Consider the following 17,890-nt stretch of genomic DNA (forward strand, 5'->3'; position numbering starts at 1 on the left):
TGCCTTGCGTTAATGACATGCAAGGAAGGCGTTCCCGCCTAAAAAATGACTTTAAGACCTGTGGGCCTTATTTATACTCCTGTGCCCTTTTGATGCCAGGAGGGGGGCAGGCCGTAAAAAATGGCGCACAGCCTGATGTGTGCCGTTTTGTAACGCCTGGGTGAGGGTAGGCATTAAGGAACCTGTGGGCTCACTTCCATGGTCTCAGACCATGGGAGGAGCCCAGAGGGGCCCTTCCCTGCCCCCTGGGACACCCCCTGCCACCCTCGCCCACCCCTGGTGGATACCCATGGATGGGGGGACCCATCCCTGGTAAGTACAAGTAAGTTGAGGTAAGTATTATTATTTTTTTAAGTGGCATAGGGGGGCCTAATTTGGGCCCCCCTACATGCCACTGTGCCCAATGGCCATGCCCAGGGCATGGCCATTGGGCAAGGGGGCATGACTCCTGTCTTTGCTAAGGCAGGAGTCATTTCAATGGGAGTTGTGCATCAAAAAATGGTGCAAGTCCGGTTTGAGGCATGATTTTTGCCTCAAACCTGACTTGCACCATTTTTTGATGCACAACCCTCATTTTCCCCTACGCCGGTGCTGCCTGGTTTGAGTAATTTTTTTTACTCTGACCAGTCCGCAGCACCAGCTAACGTCATTCCTTAAATAAGGCACCCGCATGGTACGTAGGAATGACGTTAGCCGGCGGTACAATTTTTGACGCAAACCAGCGCCGGCGCTGGTTTGCGTCAAAAAGTATAAATATGGGCCTTAATGTCTTTGGAAGAGATCCACAAACCCTCCCTGGAACGTAGCTGGCCTGGTCAGATTACTTGCTGCTGTGAGGCACTCTGGAGTGTGCTCTCCAAGGGTTTGTTGGCTTGCCTCTTGTTCTGTCTGGAGGTATCAGGGACATCAATGACCTCTTACAAGACAACTACACCATCTTCTTGTGTCACCTGGTGAGCGGTGCTATCCTCCACACCTACATCATCTGCTGGACTCAACCTGGTAACAGCGGTGTGAGTGTAGAGCAAGCATTGTGCATTGAGTTCAGAGTTGCTTGGTGCAGATCCTTTGAAGTACTGCCCGCACTTACATAGTGTGTCCTTTCATCATGGGTTCACTGCACACATCGTCTTGTTTGGTGTGAGCAGGTTCACAGGTTGCGGAACCCTGCTTTGCCCTTTTTTTTTGTACATCGCATTTCTCTCATGCGACACCCAACTGCATGCTCATCGTGTGCAGTGCTCGATTTATAGGTTGCAACCACTGAAGGTCAGGGGGGAACTGGAGGAGAACCACATTGGGCCTTCTGTTCCACCGCTGAAGTTGCATCTTCTTTTTCTGACCGGATTGTCTGGTGCGAGTCAAGTCATTGCTCACCATTTGTTGTGTCTCATTCAGGGAGGTATGGAACTGGAGTCCTTCATGTGATTGTTCAAAATTGTCGAGCAGCTCAAGTCATCACACCCCAGATGCATGCAGCCTTCCTGGGAGGTGCAGATTTGGTAAATATTTGTGTATTGGAGTGCCTGACTGGGAGCCCCTGTAACTAGTGTGTGGCCCCAGTGACCCTCCCCACATGCTTTGCAGACCTCTGAGTGAGTTTCCCAATTGGTGCCCCAGTCTGTTTATGATAACTCTTGCCTGATAAGTTGTTATCTCTGTCTCCCCCACCCACCTTGCCCCCGGGATCCTAAGAAGTGTGACTTTGGCCTTGAGCAGCCTAGTATTCGGGGAAAGGTTGCCTCATCTCCATCTTGTGGAGGAGGGACAGGGCAGAAGGAACTGGTTGATGGGTGGAGAGTGGTGAGAGGCCCCTGGTGTCTGTGAACAAAGTGACATTAACTATCCAGATCTCAGGGCACCGCATTAGGGTGTTAGGAGCGAGTTTGTGCAAATGTGCGTGTACAATTTGCATGATATCCGTGGCACCACATAGCGGTGCAGAGTGAACGTAAGGAAGTGAGTGCAGGTGACTGATAAAACAACATGGTGGTGTTTCCGTACATGTTCATTCTTGCCAGAGACCTCTCAAGTTTGACATTGAGTTTAACTTGTGTGGCCCAGGCCACGGAGCTAATTAAAAGTGCTGTAAGTCTACTGCTGCTAACGATGTGAACCATCCTGCAACAGTGTGTTATTGAATTGGGGTAATCTCTAGGGTGGATCTTGTGCTGACAATGGTTGGCACTGCTTGAGGGTGTTCGGTAGGGAAAGTGTAATTTTGCTCATGGGTATATACTGTTTTTAACACAGTGGGGCACAGTACTGCAAGAGATCATTCTAAATGTGATTTATGCCTAGATTTGCATGATGATCATGCTGTGTTAATAATGTGTGTGTTCAGCAGCATCATCCTCCTTATCCTCCACTGGGTCCTGTTCTTGCTGCCTATGTCCCACAGGACATTTGCCTGACACAAATATTGTGGAGGATAGTACAGACAGGTATTAGTTTGCAGACAAGAGAGGGCGAGTACAAATACAAATGTTATTTACATACACCTCATGTGAAGTCACTTTTGTGATGTTCAGTGAAATTGTTGTGTGGAAGTGCTGTGCCATTGGTTTACACATTGCCCTTGTGATAAGCTTGATTGTTCTGTGCCAAGCTACCAAAGGGTGAGCGCAGGTTGTAAAGTGTAAACACCCACCCCTGACAGAAATGGTAGCTTCTGCCTGGATAGGGCCTCGTCTCATCCAAACAGAACGTTCAGCCTCCAAAAGTGCCTGGTACAATATGTGTGGCACATACACAATACAACTGTTTGCCAATAGTTTGGTTATCACGAGGACAGCTTGAGTAAGCCAGAGAAGTGTGGTGAATTCCAAGTGGCAATATGCTTCACATTTCCCAGAATCACATTATTCTGCACCAGAGAGGGATTACTTGAACTTAGAATGTGTGTAGCCATTCACACCAGATGGTCCTGTTCCTTTACTGACAGATGACACTATGCTAACTTCCAATGCATCAGTGAGTACTACCTTGACAGAAGTGATATTCCATGTAGTTAAACCTTGACATCTTATTTTTACTTTGATTTACTGTGTGTCCTGTTTTCAGCAGCACACATAGCTGGAGCACTAGGACTCACGTTATTGTTTATTTAATAGTAAGACACACCAACACAGCCACATCCATTTCTGCATGTAACATTTGCATCCTTGCCTAATCGGACAAGTGTGCTTACATTGGACCTAGGTGGCCAATCCATCACCGGCACAGCTCAAGAGTCAACATTTATATGTGTTAGGTAAGATACCATCCTTATCTTGCTATGTGCTAGCAAACACTGACCTATGGAGACTATCTTGGTTACACTGTGTGCCCATGCACATTATATGCCCCTCTGTTTGCAATCACAGGACAACACGTGAGCTATACTGTGAAGGACCTAGGTAGACCAGCAACGTACATCATGAAGGGCTTGACACACACTCAGCCATTAAACACTATTTGGTACCACAGTGACTTTGGACTGTGGCAGAGGGTTTCTTGCTAAACACACTGTAGCAGCACACATTATCTCTGCATGTGCAGAGAGTTACACGTTGAGATATTTTGGTTGTAAATGTCTTGCCCAGGTTCACATGTGTCACACATGGTGTTGTCATGACCAAAATATCATGAACCATAATGTTGGTCTGGGTGATTGTGTCACACAGCAACAGACCTTGAGGATAAGTGAGTAAGCCATCAGTCACCCCTGCAGTAAGACATGCTGCAATAGTCAATAGAACTTCTGATGTTCACTCATTAGGACGATGCCATTCACACATGGTGTGTATCTTACTCATATCAACATTAGTGATACTAAATAGGCTCTGAGGTCAGGCCTATGTGGGTGCCTCCTGGTCCAAGGAGACTGCATTCCCTGACACATTTATATGTAATGTTACACACGCATTTCACCTTTGTGTGGATACAAGATTTGTGAGCCACACTACTATGCACTTGTATACTCGAGTCAGAGGTGCACAGCTCTTGCCATACAAAGCAAAGTTCATCACAAAATCCCTTCATCTAACTATGTTCAATGTGTTTTTCTGTATGCACATACAGTTGTGTCTGCCTTTGGATCTAAGGCCCTCATTACAACCCTGGCGGTAAATGCCACCTACCACCGTGGTGACGGCCGCCAACATACCGTGTCTGCAGCAGTATTCCGCTATGGGTGTTATGACCCACACTGAGAAATCCGCCACAATACAGACACCCACACAAGTCCGCCAGACCAAAGGTCAGTGATAAATTGGCAGTACCAAAACAGACACTGTTACGCCAACAGGAATACACCCAGAGTATCAAGACCCACGAATCACTGCGGTGGTCTTTCAAACGTGGTAAACCATTGCTGGTACACACCCCGCGCTCAAAATAAACACACACTTACAAAACTACACCACATTGGACAATTCAAACTACACACACCTGACACACATACACACACCCACACACTCACACCACTATAAAACACACACACACATTACCTACAACCCTTTCAATGAAAAAAAAAGATTGCTGACATAGAGAGACACAAGCCAGGAGCACCCACTCAATCGGAGCCACAGAACACCATCACCCATACACCATCCACACACCTCACACCACATACCACAACACATCACCCCACACATCACCCCACACATCCTCACACATATCACTCACACCACATCCATGGCACCCCAAAGACATCCCAGGTTTTCATAGGAGGATCTAAGGGTCATGGTGGAGGAAATCATCCGGGTAGAGCCACAACTATTCAGATCACAGGTGCAGCAGACGTCCATTGCTAGGAAAATGGAGCTATGATGGAGGATCATGGACAGGGTCAACCCCGCGAGACAGCACCCAAGAACAAGGGATGACATCAGGAAGAGGTGGAATGACCTACGGGGGAAAGTGTGTTCTGTGGTTGCAAGACACCAGGTAGCCGTACAGAGGACTGGCGGTGGACCCCCACCTCCTCCCCCCCACAACTAACAACACGGGAGAAGCAAGTCTTGGCAATAATGCGTCCTGAGGGCCTCGCAGGAGTAGCAGGAGGACTGGACTCTGGTAAGTCAAATCTTTACTACTATATCCCCACCCTACCTGCATGCCATCACAAACTCATAACCCTACCCTCACCCCCATCACTCCACCACCTCACATATACTCCACTATCACAACCCACCCATCCCAAAACCAAGCCCTGCATGTAACACCAATCCATGGACCCCCATCACAGACCTGCATGGACACCCATCACCACAGCATGCCCATTAGAGAGAATCACCTAGCCCACAAAATCACCATGCACACAAACCTAAGCTGCCAGGGCTATCCCAACCATACAGGGAAACAAACCCATGCACAAGATGACACACACAGATACAATAACACTGCATTTTCATCCTCACAGGACCCCTACTCAATGTCACTGGATAGTAGTTGCCAGCAACATGCAGTACCACTCAGAGGAGCCCCATAGTGATGACAGCAGCTCTCCACACCTGGATCATGATAATCAACCTAGCCCATCAGGGACCTCTGGACAGTTGGTTACCTTGCCACAGTCCCAAACCACCACAGACCCCCCCCCTCAGGAAACACCAGCACAGCACCCACCCAGTGGGCCCATGCCACTTTCCCCAAGACACGTCAATCAGCAGTGTGTCCACCATTACAGGGACCCCAGGCAACCCCACAAACACAGGATGATCAGGGACCTGAGGTCAGTGGCAGTGGGCACATGGTTCAGGGGACAGAGGCACAGGACAACAGGGAAGCTGGGAGGACTGCTGAGCGACAGGGGGAGGACAGGCCTAGGGATCCCACTCTCCAGGAGGCACTCTCCAACATCCTGGGAGCATACTACCATTCCCTGGAGACCATGGACCTGATACTGTACAAGTTTCAGGAGACCCAGTGGCTACAGGAAGGACAGTACCAGTGGATCAGGGAGGACCTCAAAAACATCTACACCATCCTGGTCACCATTGCAGGGGTGCTGGCAGACATAGGCAAGACCATAAGGGAGGCAGTGACACACCAACGGGCCCCTGACACTAGCCACACCGAAGAACAGCCCGCCACCTCCGCCAGTGCTAGTGGACAGGAGCCCCCACCACCGGACTAACAGGCCACCAGCACCCCACCCCCTGCAAAAGGAGAACCACCCCACAAACGGTTCCTGTGATTCAGGCAGAAGGCAGAGAACATTGCCGAGACCCCCAACAGGAAATAAGACTCTCCTGATTGTCACCCTTCTGTCCCACTCTGTCACCCTGTCCAACTTGAACTGCCATTACTCCACTTCCTATGCCCCATTGGACAATGCACCTGCGATACAAAGAGACTGGACTCTAACTGGACATTCCTCCACCATCACCCCAGCCCATTGCACATCCCCCTCTACGTATGAGCGCTTAAATAAACACCCTTGGAACAAAAACCCAATCTTGAGTCTATCAAATTATTGAATCATGTATTAGAACAACATTCTGAAAACATTACAAGTGATATATACAGTCATTTATACATTGGTATGACCTTTAGTGGGCAGCAGTAAACATACCAGAAGCCAGAGTGGGCCACAGAGATCTGAAAATAGAGGTGCCAAAGGGTAAAGTAAGTGACCATAGACATAGGTGTAGGAGGCTGGCCTGGTTTGTAGTGGGTACCTGATGGTACTTACACCTTGTGCCAGGTCCAGTTATCCCTTATTAGTAGATTAGTAGTGTTCTAGCACCTTAGGCTGATAGAGGTAGCTAAGCAGAGCAGCTTAGGCTGAACTACGAGACATGCAAAGCTCATACTATACCACTTATATCATACAGCACTATATCATAAGAAACACACTACTCATAGTTACTAAAAATAAAGGTACTTTATTTTAGTGACAATATGACAAAAGTATCTCAGAGGATATACTCCCTTAGGAGGTAAGTAATATACACAAAATATACGCACAAACCAAAATCAGGTAAGTAAAACACTTAGAAAAGTAGTGCAAACCCTGTAGAACACAATAGAATGCAATAGGAGACAATAGGCCTAGGGGCAACACAAACCATATACTCCAAAAGTGGAATGCGAATCACGAATGGACCCCAGGACTAGTGTAATGTGTAGACGGTCGCTGGGAGTGTAAGAAAACACTAAGGTTGTCCAAGATACCCCACCCCAAGACCCTGAAAAGTAGGAGTAAAGCTGCCTTACTACCCCAGAAAGACAGTAAAGACGAGATAGGGGACTCTGCAGAGACAATAACTGACTGCAAAGCACTGCAGACGGATTCGTGGACCTGAGGACCTGCAAAGGAAGGGGACCATGTCCAAGAGTCACGCAAGTGTCCAGGGGGGCAGGAGCCCACTAAACCCCGGATGAAGGTGCAAAAAGGCTGCCTCTGGGTGGAAGAAGCCAAAGATTCTGCAAGAACGGAAGGTGCCAGGAACTTCTCCTTTGGTCAGGAGATGTCGCACGGCGTGCTGGAGGATGCAGAGTTGTTTTCATGCAGAAAGACCACAAACAAGCCTTGCTAGCTGCAAGAGTCACAGTTCAAGATAATGGGTGCTGCCAGGGCCCAGGAAGGACCAGGAAGTCGCCCCTTGGAGGAGGAGACAGAGGAGGCACTCAGCAACAGAGAGAGCCCATGCAGAAGCAGGCAGCACCCGCAGAAGCACTTGAACAGGCATTCAAGAAATCTGAGCACGGCAGTCATCTCAACACAACAAAAGAGGGTCCCACGAAGTTGGTGTTTAACTCAGCGAGTTGAGCAATGCAGGACAGAGTGCTGGGGACCTTGGCTGTGTATGAAGGAATCCTTGCAAAAGTGCACAGAAGCCCTTGCAGCTGCAGATCACGCAGTAAACAGGATTACTGTCTGGTGTGGGGAGGCAAGGACTTACCTCCACCAAATGTGGACAGAAGGACCACTGGACTGTCGGGGTCACTTGGATCCAGCTCCTGTGTTCCAGGGACCATGCTCGTCAAGATGAGAGGGGACCCAGAGGACCGGTGATGCAGAAGTTTGGTGCCTGCGGTAGCAGGGGGAAGATTCCGTTGACCCACAGGAGATTTCTTCTTGGCTTCCAGTGCAGGGTGAAGGCAGACAGCCCTCAGAGCATGCACTACCAGGAAACAGTCGAGAAAGCCAGCAGGATTAGGAGCTACAATGTTGCTGGTAGTCGTCTTGCTACTTTGTTGTGGTTTTGCAGGCGTCCTGGAGCAGTCAGTGGTCGATCCTTGGCAGAAGTCAAAGAGAGAAGTGCAGAGGAGCTCTTGCATTTGTTATCTGACGAGAAACCCACAGGAGAGAACCTAAATAGCCCTCAGAGGAGGATTGGCTACCTAACCAGGTAAGCACCTATCAGGAGGGGTCTCTGACATCACCTGCTGGCACTTGCCACTCAGAGGCCTACATTGTGCCCTCACACGTCTGCATTCAAGATGGCAGAGGTCTGGGACACACTGGAGGCGCTCTGGGCATCACCCTTGGGGTGGTGATGGACAGAGGAGTGGTCACTCCCCTTTCCTTTGTCCAGTTTCACACCAGAGCAGGGGTTGGGGGATCCCTGAACCGGTGTAGACTGGCTTATGCAAGGAGGGCACCATCTGTGCCCTTCAAAGCAGCATTTCCAGAGGCTGGGGGAGGCTACTCCTCCCCAGCCCTTAACACCTATTTCCAAAGGGAGAGGGTGTAACACCCTCTCTCAGAGGAAATCCTTTGTTCTGCCTTCCTGGGGCTGGGCTGCCCAGACCCCAGGAGGGCAGAAGCCTGTCTGTGGGTTGGCAGCAGCAATAGCTGCAGTGAAAACCCCAGAGAGCTAGTTTGGCTAGTGTCCATGCTGGAGCCCAGGGGATGCGTGGTACTGGCACCCCATTACCATATTTGGCATGGGGGGACAATTCCATGATGTTAGACATGTTACATGGCCTAGTTAGGAGTTACCATTGTGAATCTACATATAGGTATTGACCTATATGTGGTGCACGCGTGGAATGGTGTCCCTGCACTCACAAAGTCCGGGGAAATTGCCCTGAACAATGTGGGGGCACCTTGGCTAGTGCCAGGGTGTAATCACACTTAGTAACTTTGCACCTAACCTTCACCAGGTGAGGGTTAGATATATAGGTGACTTATAAGTTACTTAAGTGCAGTGTAAAATGGCTGTGAAATAACGTGGATGTTATTTCACTCAGGCTGCAGTGGCAGTCCTGTGTAATATTGGTCTGAGCTCCCTATGGGTGGCAAAATAAATGCTGCAGCCCAAAGGGATCTCCTGGAACCCCAATACCATGGGTACCTAGGCACCATATACTAGGGAATTATAAGGGTGTCCCAGTGTGCCAATGAGAATTGGTAAAAATGGTCACTGGCCTGCAGTGACAATTTAAAAAGCAGAGAGAGCATAAGCACTGAGATTCTGGTTAGCAGAGTCTCAGTGACACAGTTAGGCACCACACAGGGAACATATGTAGGCCACAATCTATGAGCACTGGGGTCCTGGCTAGCAGGATCCCAGTGACCCACATCAAACATACTGACAAATAGGGTTTCCACTATGAGCACTGGGCCTCTGGCTAGCAGGATCCCAGTGAGACAGTGAAAACACCCTGACATATACTCACAAACAGGCCAAAGTGGGGGTAACAAGGCTCGAAAGAGGCTACCTTCCTACACAACCCCCCCAAACGAAGGACAATAAGGCTAACCTTGGCCAGTTGAGTCTTTATTGTCTAAGTGGTGATAAGTGGAGAGTACCTCTGCAATAGATTGGTTACTCCCTTTATCATCCACTGTATGGTTACTTCCCTGTGGGGATGTAAACCATCCTATTTGGCGTTTTTTAGCTAGCCAACAATGTGAAGATATATTCTCAGAGTTCCTATTAGTATGTTTTAGTTTAGAGCAGTGGGATTGGTCCACTGGGCCTATGTCAAGTGATGAGAATGCCAGACAGGGATGCTGTCTCAATAAAGCCATAGCTGGGCAAAACGTTTGTCCATGTGGCTGTAAGAGAGAAGAGGGTTGTTGTTTCTCTTGAGTTGGAGCAGGGCAGGGCGGCTGTCCTATAAGCTCCACACTAGGGCAGGGCTGCTGTCCTGAGTGTTGTGAGGCAGTGCAGGGTTGCTGCACTAAAGTTTCTCTGAGAGGGTTGTAGGGATGCTCCATGTTAACTAAAATGGTGCCCTTTTTCTCACCAGTAGTAGTTATCCCACAGAGAGGTACTTCCACCTCAGGGAGTACAGCTGTGCTAGCTGATGGTTCCCTTGGTCCAGGTTCCACCCCAGGAGAGGTCTCTCCCACCACAGGAATGGTATCCTTAATGGCAGGGAGGGTAGGGGATACTTTGATGCCCTTTTTACCTGTTGTTGGAGAAGGATCCTGAGACTTCAGGCCTTTTTCTCTCCTTTGCTTTTTCAGTTCAACTGAAATGATTGGAAGCAATTCCTCAGGGATATCCAAGAGAACCTGAGGTCTCTAGGTCATTACCTAAGAGATAGTCTACAAGTAAGCTAGGTTATACTACCACCTGTTTAGGGCCAGTAACTCCACCCCAACTAAACTGAATTATAGCTACGGGGAGGAACTTAGTGGAGTTATGGACATCAATAATCTTGTACTGTTGTCCAATGATGTGTTGTGCAGGAGACACTAGGTTTTCAGTCACCAAAGTGATACTGGCACCTGTGTCCCTGTAGGCCTGAGCCTCAACACCATTAATTGAAACTATCTGCCTGTACTTATCCATTGTAAGGGGACAAGCAGCCAGAGTGGCAAGGCCAATGCCACCAGGTGTGACAGAAACTGTCTTGGGACTGACTACCCCAGTTTCTATGATGGACCAAATAGTGAACCCAACTACACCCTTATTTTGACTGTTGCCAGCAGTCCCACCACTATTACCAGTACTGATAGGGGCATCAGAGTTTGATGTATTAGTGGTGGTAGGCTCAGGGGGTTTACTTGGGCAGGACTTATCCTCTGGCCTATGGCCTTTATTTTTACACACAAAGCACCAAGGCTTTTTAGTGTGTGTGGGTTGTGAAGAAGAGGAAGAAGATGATTTATTCCCACCCCCTGAAGAGTGTTTAGGATTTGAAGAAGGATCTTTAGTTTTAGCTGTAATCCCATGCTTATCCTGAGATTTCTCACCAACCTTCTTCTAACCATCCTTGTCACCACCTGTATGAACTTTTCTGCTCACTCTTGTTCTGAACCATTTGTTGGCCTTCTTTCCCAATTCTTGGGGAGAGGTCAGATCTGAGTTTACCAAGTATTGGTGCAACAACTCAGACACACAATTGTTCAAAATATGCTCTCTCAGGATTAGATTATATAGGCTTTCATAGACAGTCAACTTACTACCATGTAACCAACCCTCCAAGGCCTTCACTGAACAGTCTACAAAGTCTGTCCAGTCTTCAGAGGACTCTTTTCTGGTGTCTCTGAACTTAATCCTATATTGTTCAGTGGTTAAGCCAAATTCATCCAAGAGTGCATCCTTCAAAACTTTGTAATTGTTAGCATCACTTTCTCTGACAGTAAGGAGCCTATCCATACCCTTATCAGTGAAAGATAGCCACAAGATAGCAGCCCACTGCCTTTGAGGGACCAACTGTAGCACACAGGCCCTCTCAAGTGCGTCAAACCATTTGTTAATGTCATCCCCCTCCTTGTAAGGGGGGACTATCTTATGGAGGTTTCTGGAATCTCGCTCTCTAACAGGATTACTATCAAAAACACTGCTGCTGCCACCATGGGGAACTAACTCCAACCTCTGCCTTTCCCTTTCCACATCCAGAGATTCCCTGTCTAAGGCCAGATGCTGCTGTTTAAGCTTCAGCCTGGCCTCTTCCAATCTCAGCTTTCTGAGTTCCCTTTCATTAAGTTATCCTAAGGGTGGGAGGCTTGGGAATTGTGAGACACAGAAGAAATGTGGGAATCTGCAGAAAGAGACCTGTCCCTAACTGACTGGAATCTAGTAACCTGGGCTTTAAAAGTGAAAGGTGCCATACTGGTGTGTGACCCCCTCCCACTACCAGTGTCACTAGACACTAGACCCCAGGGTAGGTCGCTCCCCCACCTCCGCAGCGCCACCAGTGCCTGACTGCCTCCTCTCACCAACTCTCAGCTCCCCTCCAGCTGCCGTCTTGCCCGCTGGTGTCCTCCTTCTCCCGAGTGCCTGGCCCCGTGTGACTGGCTTGAGTGATTGATTTCCCCCGTTTTCTTCCGTGTATCCCGAGTGCTTGGCCCCGTGTGACTGGCTTGAGTGATTGATTTCTCCCCGTTTTCTTCCGTGTAACCCGAGTGCCTGACCCCCCATGAGTGCCCGGTCCCCCTGCCACGTTCTCTCACCCCCGTTGTTTTCTCGCCCTCGCCTCGCTATTTGCCTCTTTTTTCCACAGCTTTTGTCCACTTTTGGCCCCCTTGCCGTTCTCCGGCCTCGCCGATTTTTCCTGCCGTTTTTCCCGCCGTTTTTCACTTTTCCCCGCCTACCCTCCCGCCGCCCACCTCCCAGCTGTCCCCTCCTCCCCCAGCTACCCCATATATGGCGGCCGCTGTGAGGCGGAGGTAGCGACCCTTGACCCCAGGGTAGGTCGCTCCCCCACCTCCACAGCGCCACCAGTGCCTGACTGCCTCCTCTCACCAACTCTTAGCTCCGCTCCAGCTGCCGTCTTGCCCGCTGGTGTCCTCCTTCTCCCGAGTGCCTGGCCCCGTGTGACTGGCTTGAGTGATAGATTTCCCCCCGTTTTCTTCCGTGTATCCCGAGTGCTTGGCCCCGTGTGACTGGCTTGAGTGATTGATTTCTCCCCGTTTTCTTCCGTGTAACCCGAGTGCCTGACCCCCCGTGAGTGCCCGGTCCCCCTGCCACGTTCTCTCACCCCCGTTGTTTTCTCGCCCTCGCCTCGCTATTTGCCTCTTTTTTCCACAGCTTTTGTCCACTTTTGGCCCCCTCGCCGTTCTCCGGCCTCGCCGATTTTTCCCGCCGTTTTTCGCTTTTCCCCGCCTACCCTCCCGCCGCCCACCTCCCAGCTGACCCCTTCTCCACCAGCTACCCCATATATGGCGGCCGCTGCGAGGCGGAGGTAGCGACCCTTGACCCCAGGGTAGGTCGCTCCCCCACCTCCGCAGCGCCACCAGTGCCTTACTGCCTCCTCTCACCAACTCTCAGCTCCGCTCCAGCTGCCGTCTTGCCCGCTGGTGTCCTCCTTCTCCCGAGTGCCTGGCCCCGTGTGACTGGCTTGAGTGATTGATTTCCCCCGTTTTCTTCCGTGTATCCCGAGTGCTTGGCCCCGTGTGACTGGCATGAGTGATTGATTTCTCCCCGTTTTCTTCCGTGTAACCCGAGTGCCTGACCCCCCGTGAGTGCCCGGTCCCCCTGCCACGTTCTCTCACCCCCGTTGTTTTCTTGCCCTCGCCTCGCTATTTGCCTCTTTTTTCCACAGCTTTTGTCAACTTTTGGCCCCCTCGCCGTTCTCCGGCCTCGCCGATTTTTCCCGCCGTTTTTCGCTTTTCCCCGCCTACCCTCCCGCCGCCCACCTCCCAGCTGACCCCTCCTCCCCCAGCTACCCCATATATGGCGGCCGATGCGAGGCCGCGCAGCGGACGCGCGCAGCGGGCGCGCCGCTGACGCGCCGAAGGCGCGCCTAAGGCAAGCCCGTCTGCGCCCGTCCGCGCCTGGACCCCACCCAGCGCCCGAACCCCTGGCCCCCGCAACCCCCGCCTGACCTACGACTCCGCCACCCTCGCCAACCTCAACCCCGGCCGCACGCCGGGCTGCCACCGCGCCACCCCGAAACTAACCCACGGACCCTTCACCTGCAGCAACTGCCGCTTCACCTGCCAACGGACTCACACCGCTCCCGTCAAGAACGACTCCCCCAGAAGCAATCTCCACTGCATCCTGGTCAACACCCGATCCGTCCACAGGCACGCCATCGAACTGTGGAACCTCATCAACTCAACGAACCCTGACATCGCCTTTCTCACCGAGACCTGGATGAACCCCTCCTCGGCACCCGACATCGCCATAGCCATCCCCGACGGCTACAAAATCATCCGGAAAGACCGCACCAACCGCACCGGAGGAGGCATCGCCATCGCACACAAAAGCTCCATCCGCATCTCGACCCACACCGACGACTCACTCCCCGACGCCGAACATCTCCACTTCACGATCCACAGCAACCCCAAGACCACCCTCAGAGGCACCCTCATGTACAGACCACCAGGACCTCGCACCAAGTTCAGCGAAGACATCGCAGACTTCGTCAACCCTCACGCACTCTCGTCCACCGACTACATCCTCCTAGGAGACCTCAACTTTCACCTGGAGAACCTCACCGACAACAACTCCACCGCCTTACTGGACAACCTCGCCAACCTGGGACTGAAACAGCTAGTCAACACCCCCACCCACTACGCCGGACACACGCTCGACCCCATCTTCTCCTCCAGCAAACACATCACCTTCAGCCACGCCACCGAACACACCTGGTCGGACCACAGCTGTGTCCACTTCAGCTTCAAGAAGACCACCATGCATCACCACACCCAGCAACCACCAAGAAGACACTGGAATCGTATCACCACTGAACAGCTCGCATCAACCCTCTCCCAGAACCAACCCACCAACACCACCGACCCCAACGAAGACGCCAACAACCTCACAAGCTGGATCTCCGACTGCGCCAACCTCCTGGCCCCCCTGAAGACTCAAGCTAACACCAACAACCACAAGAAAAACTCCTGGTTCACCCCCGACCTCAAGGACTCCAAGAAAGAATGCCACGCCCGCGAGAAGAAGTGGCGCCTCAACCAGACCGAGGAGAACAGGTCAGCTCTCAAGGACGCCACCCGCCAACACCACCAACACCTCCGCGCCGCACGAAAAACAGCCTACCGGAACAGACTTGACAACAACGCCCACAACAGCAAGGAACTATTTGGCATCGTCAAAGAGCTCTCCAACCCGGACGCAGAAAACAACTCCATCCCTTCCTCACAAGACCTCTGCGACTCCCTCGCAACCTTCTTCCACCACAAGATCACCGATATATACAACAGCTTCACGACCGCCAACACGAACCCCCCCCGGAACCCGCCACCGACATCACCACCATCCTCACCTGGAGCCCAACCACCACCGAGGAGACCACCCGCGTCATGAACTCGATCCACTCCGGATCCCCATCGGACCCCTGCCCGCACCACATCTACAACAAGGCCGACAACATCATCGCACCGCACCTCCGAGACATCATCAACGCCTCCCTCACCACCGCCACCTTCCCGGAGAGCTGGAAACACGCAGAGCTCAACGCCCTCTTAAAGAAACCCACAGCAGACCCCACTGAACTCAAAAACTTCCGACCCATCTCTCTCCTACCGTTCCCCGCCAAAGTGATTGAGAAAATCGTCAACGCTCAACTCACCACCGCCCTGGAAACCAACGACTCCCTCGACCCCACACAGTTCGGTTTCAGGGCCAACCACAGCACCGAAACCGCCCTCATCGCAGCCACGGACGACATCAGAGCCCTGACCGACAAGGGAGAAACTGTGGCCCTCATACTCCTGGACCTCTCTGCAGCCTTCGACACGGTCTGCCACCGCACCCTGATACGCCGCCTCAGCAACGCCGGCATCAGAGGCAAGGCCCTGGAATGGATCGTCTCCTTCCTCTCCGGAAGGACTCAGAGAATCCGCCTGCCCCCCTTCAGATCCACAGCCACGGAGATCATCTGCGGCGTACCCCAAGGATCCTCCCTCAGCCCCACTCTCTTCAACGTCTACATGACCCCCCTGGCGAACATCGCACGCAAACACAGACTCGACCTCATATCCTACGACGACGACACCCAGCTCATCTTATCCCTCACCAACAACCCCACCTCAGCAAGGACCAGACTACATGACGGCATGAAGGAAGTAGCGAACTGGATGACAGACAGCCGGCTGAAACTGAACACAGATAAGACGGAGGTCCTCATCCTCGGCCCTACTCCCACCGCATGGGACGACTCCTGGTGGCCCCCCGCCCTAGGCAGCACTCCCCAACCCACCGACCACGCACGCAACCTCGGCTTCATCCTGGACTCATCCCTCTCCATGACCAGACAGGTTAACTCGGTGACCTCAGCATGCTTCAACACCCTCCGCATGCTCCGCAAAATCTTCCGCTGGATCCCCACCGACACCAGGAAGACCGTCACCCACGCCCTCGTCACCAGCCGCTTGGACTACGGGAACACTCTGTACGCCGGCATCACCACCAAGCTGCAGAGGAAACTCCAACGGATCCAGAACGCTGCCGCACGACTCATCCTGGACATACCCCGCCACCACCACATCTCCGTACACCTGAAGAGACTCCATTGGCTCCCAGTCAACAAGAGGATCACCTTCAGACTCCTCACCCACGCACACAAAGCCCTTCACAACCTCGGACCCAAACTCATCAACAACCGCGTCTCCTTCTACACTCCTCCGCGCACTCTACGCTCTACCGGACAGGCCCTGGCAGCCGTACCCCGCATCCGCTAAAGCCACCGCCGGAGGAAGATCCTTCTCTTTCCTGGCAGCGAAGACCTGGAACTCTCTGCCCAGCCACCTTCGCGCCATACCTGATCACCTCTCCTTCAGAAAGCAGCTCAAGACCTGGCTCTTCGAGCACTGACCCCCCCCCCCCCCACCAGCGCCTTGAGACCCTTTATGGGTGAGTAGCGCGCTTTATAAATACGAATGATTGATTGATTGATAGATGGCCTGTTAGCTGACAGGTCCTTGGAAGAACCCTCCCCAGCATCCTCAGGGGACTCCTCTGAGTCTTGCTGGGTACCACCCTCCTCTACCTCCTGATCCTGGGATGGGTCAGACTCTTCTGGTCACTTTCTAGGAGAAGGCTAAGAAGAGAAGATCTTTTGTAGGATTCTTACCAATAGCTAAACCTCTTTCAATGCAGAGACCCCTCAAACGTTTAAAGTTTAAATTCCCATATGTTGCATGGACAACTGTGGGAGTAAGCTCTACTGCAGACATGACAGAAAGGGTTTAGGACAGAGAGAGAAAAAAGTTTTGAAACTTTTTAAAGAAAGGAAAAAAACGTTTTCAAACTTTTAAAAACATTTGAATGTTTTCAGAAACTTTTCAGAAACTTTTTAGAAAGTTTTAGAGAAGGAAAGTTAAACTGTTTAGGTTACTGTGTTTATTCTGAAGTATTTGGTATATGTTTTTCTTATGAAAAGCACCAATGACTAAATGGTAAAGCAGTTACAATTACTTATCCCACCGCTGCCACCAATGTAGGAGGCTGGTCTGGTTTATAGTGGGTACCTGATGGTACTTACACCTTGTGCCGGGCCCAGTTGTCCCTTATTAGTAGATTAGTAGGGTTCTAGCAGCTTAGGCTGATAGAGGTAGCTATAGCAGAGCAGCTTAGGCTGAACTAGGAGACATGCAAAGCTCCTACTATACCACTTATATCATATAGCACTATATCATAACAAACACAATACTCAGAGTTACTAAAAATAAAGGTACTTTATTTTAGTGACAATGGTGGTCATTACAACCTCGGCGGTCTTTTTTCAAGACCGCTGAGGGACCGCCGTGCAGAAGACCGCCAGTAGTGGCGGTTTGCCGCTCTGCGTATTATGACTGTTGGCTGCTCTCCGTCCTTTTTCGGACGGAGAGCCGCCAACAGCCCCACTGGTGGACGGTGGGGAAGTGGAGGTTGCTCCAACTCCACCGCCACGCCAACAGAACACCGCCCACCGAATCTCATCCTGTGATTCTGCGTGGCGGTGTTCTGTTGGCGGTGTGGTGTCGGCGGAGCAGCCCCCATGGCTCCCGTCCCCTTCCAGAGGATCGACGGAACAGGTAAGTCGATCGTCCGTT

This window comes from Pleurodeles waltl, chromosome 12, assembly GCF_031143425.1.
Source record: "Pleurodeles waltl isolate 20211129_DDA chromosome 12, aPleWal1.hap1.20221129, whole genome shotgun sequence".
In the NCBI taxonomy this organism is placed as follows: Eukaryota; Metazoa; Chordata; class Amphibia; order Caudata; family Salamandridae; genus Pleurodeles; species Pleurodeles waltl.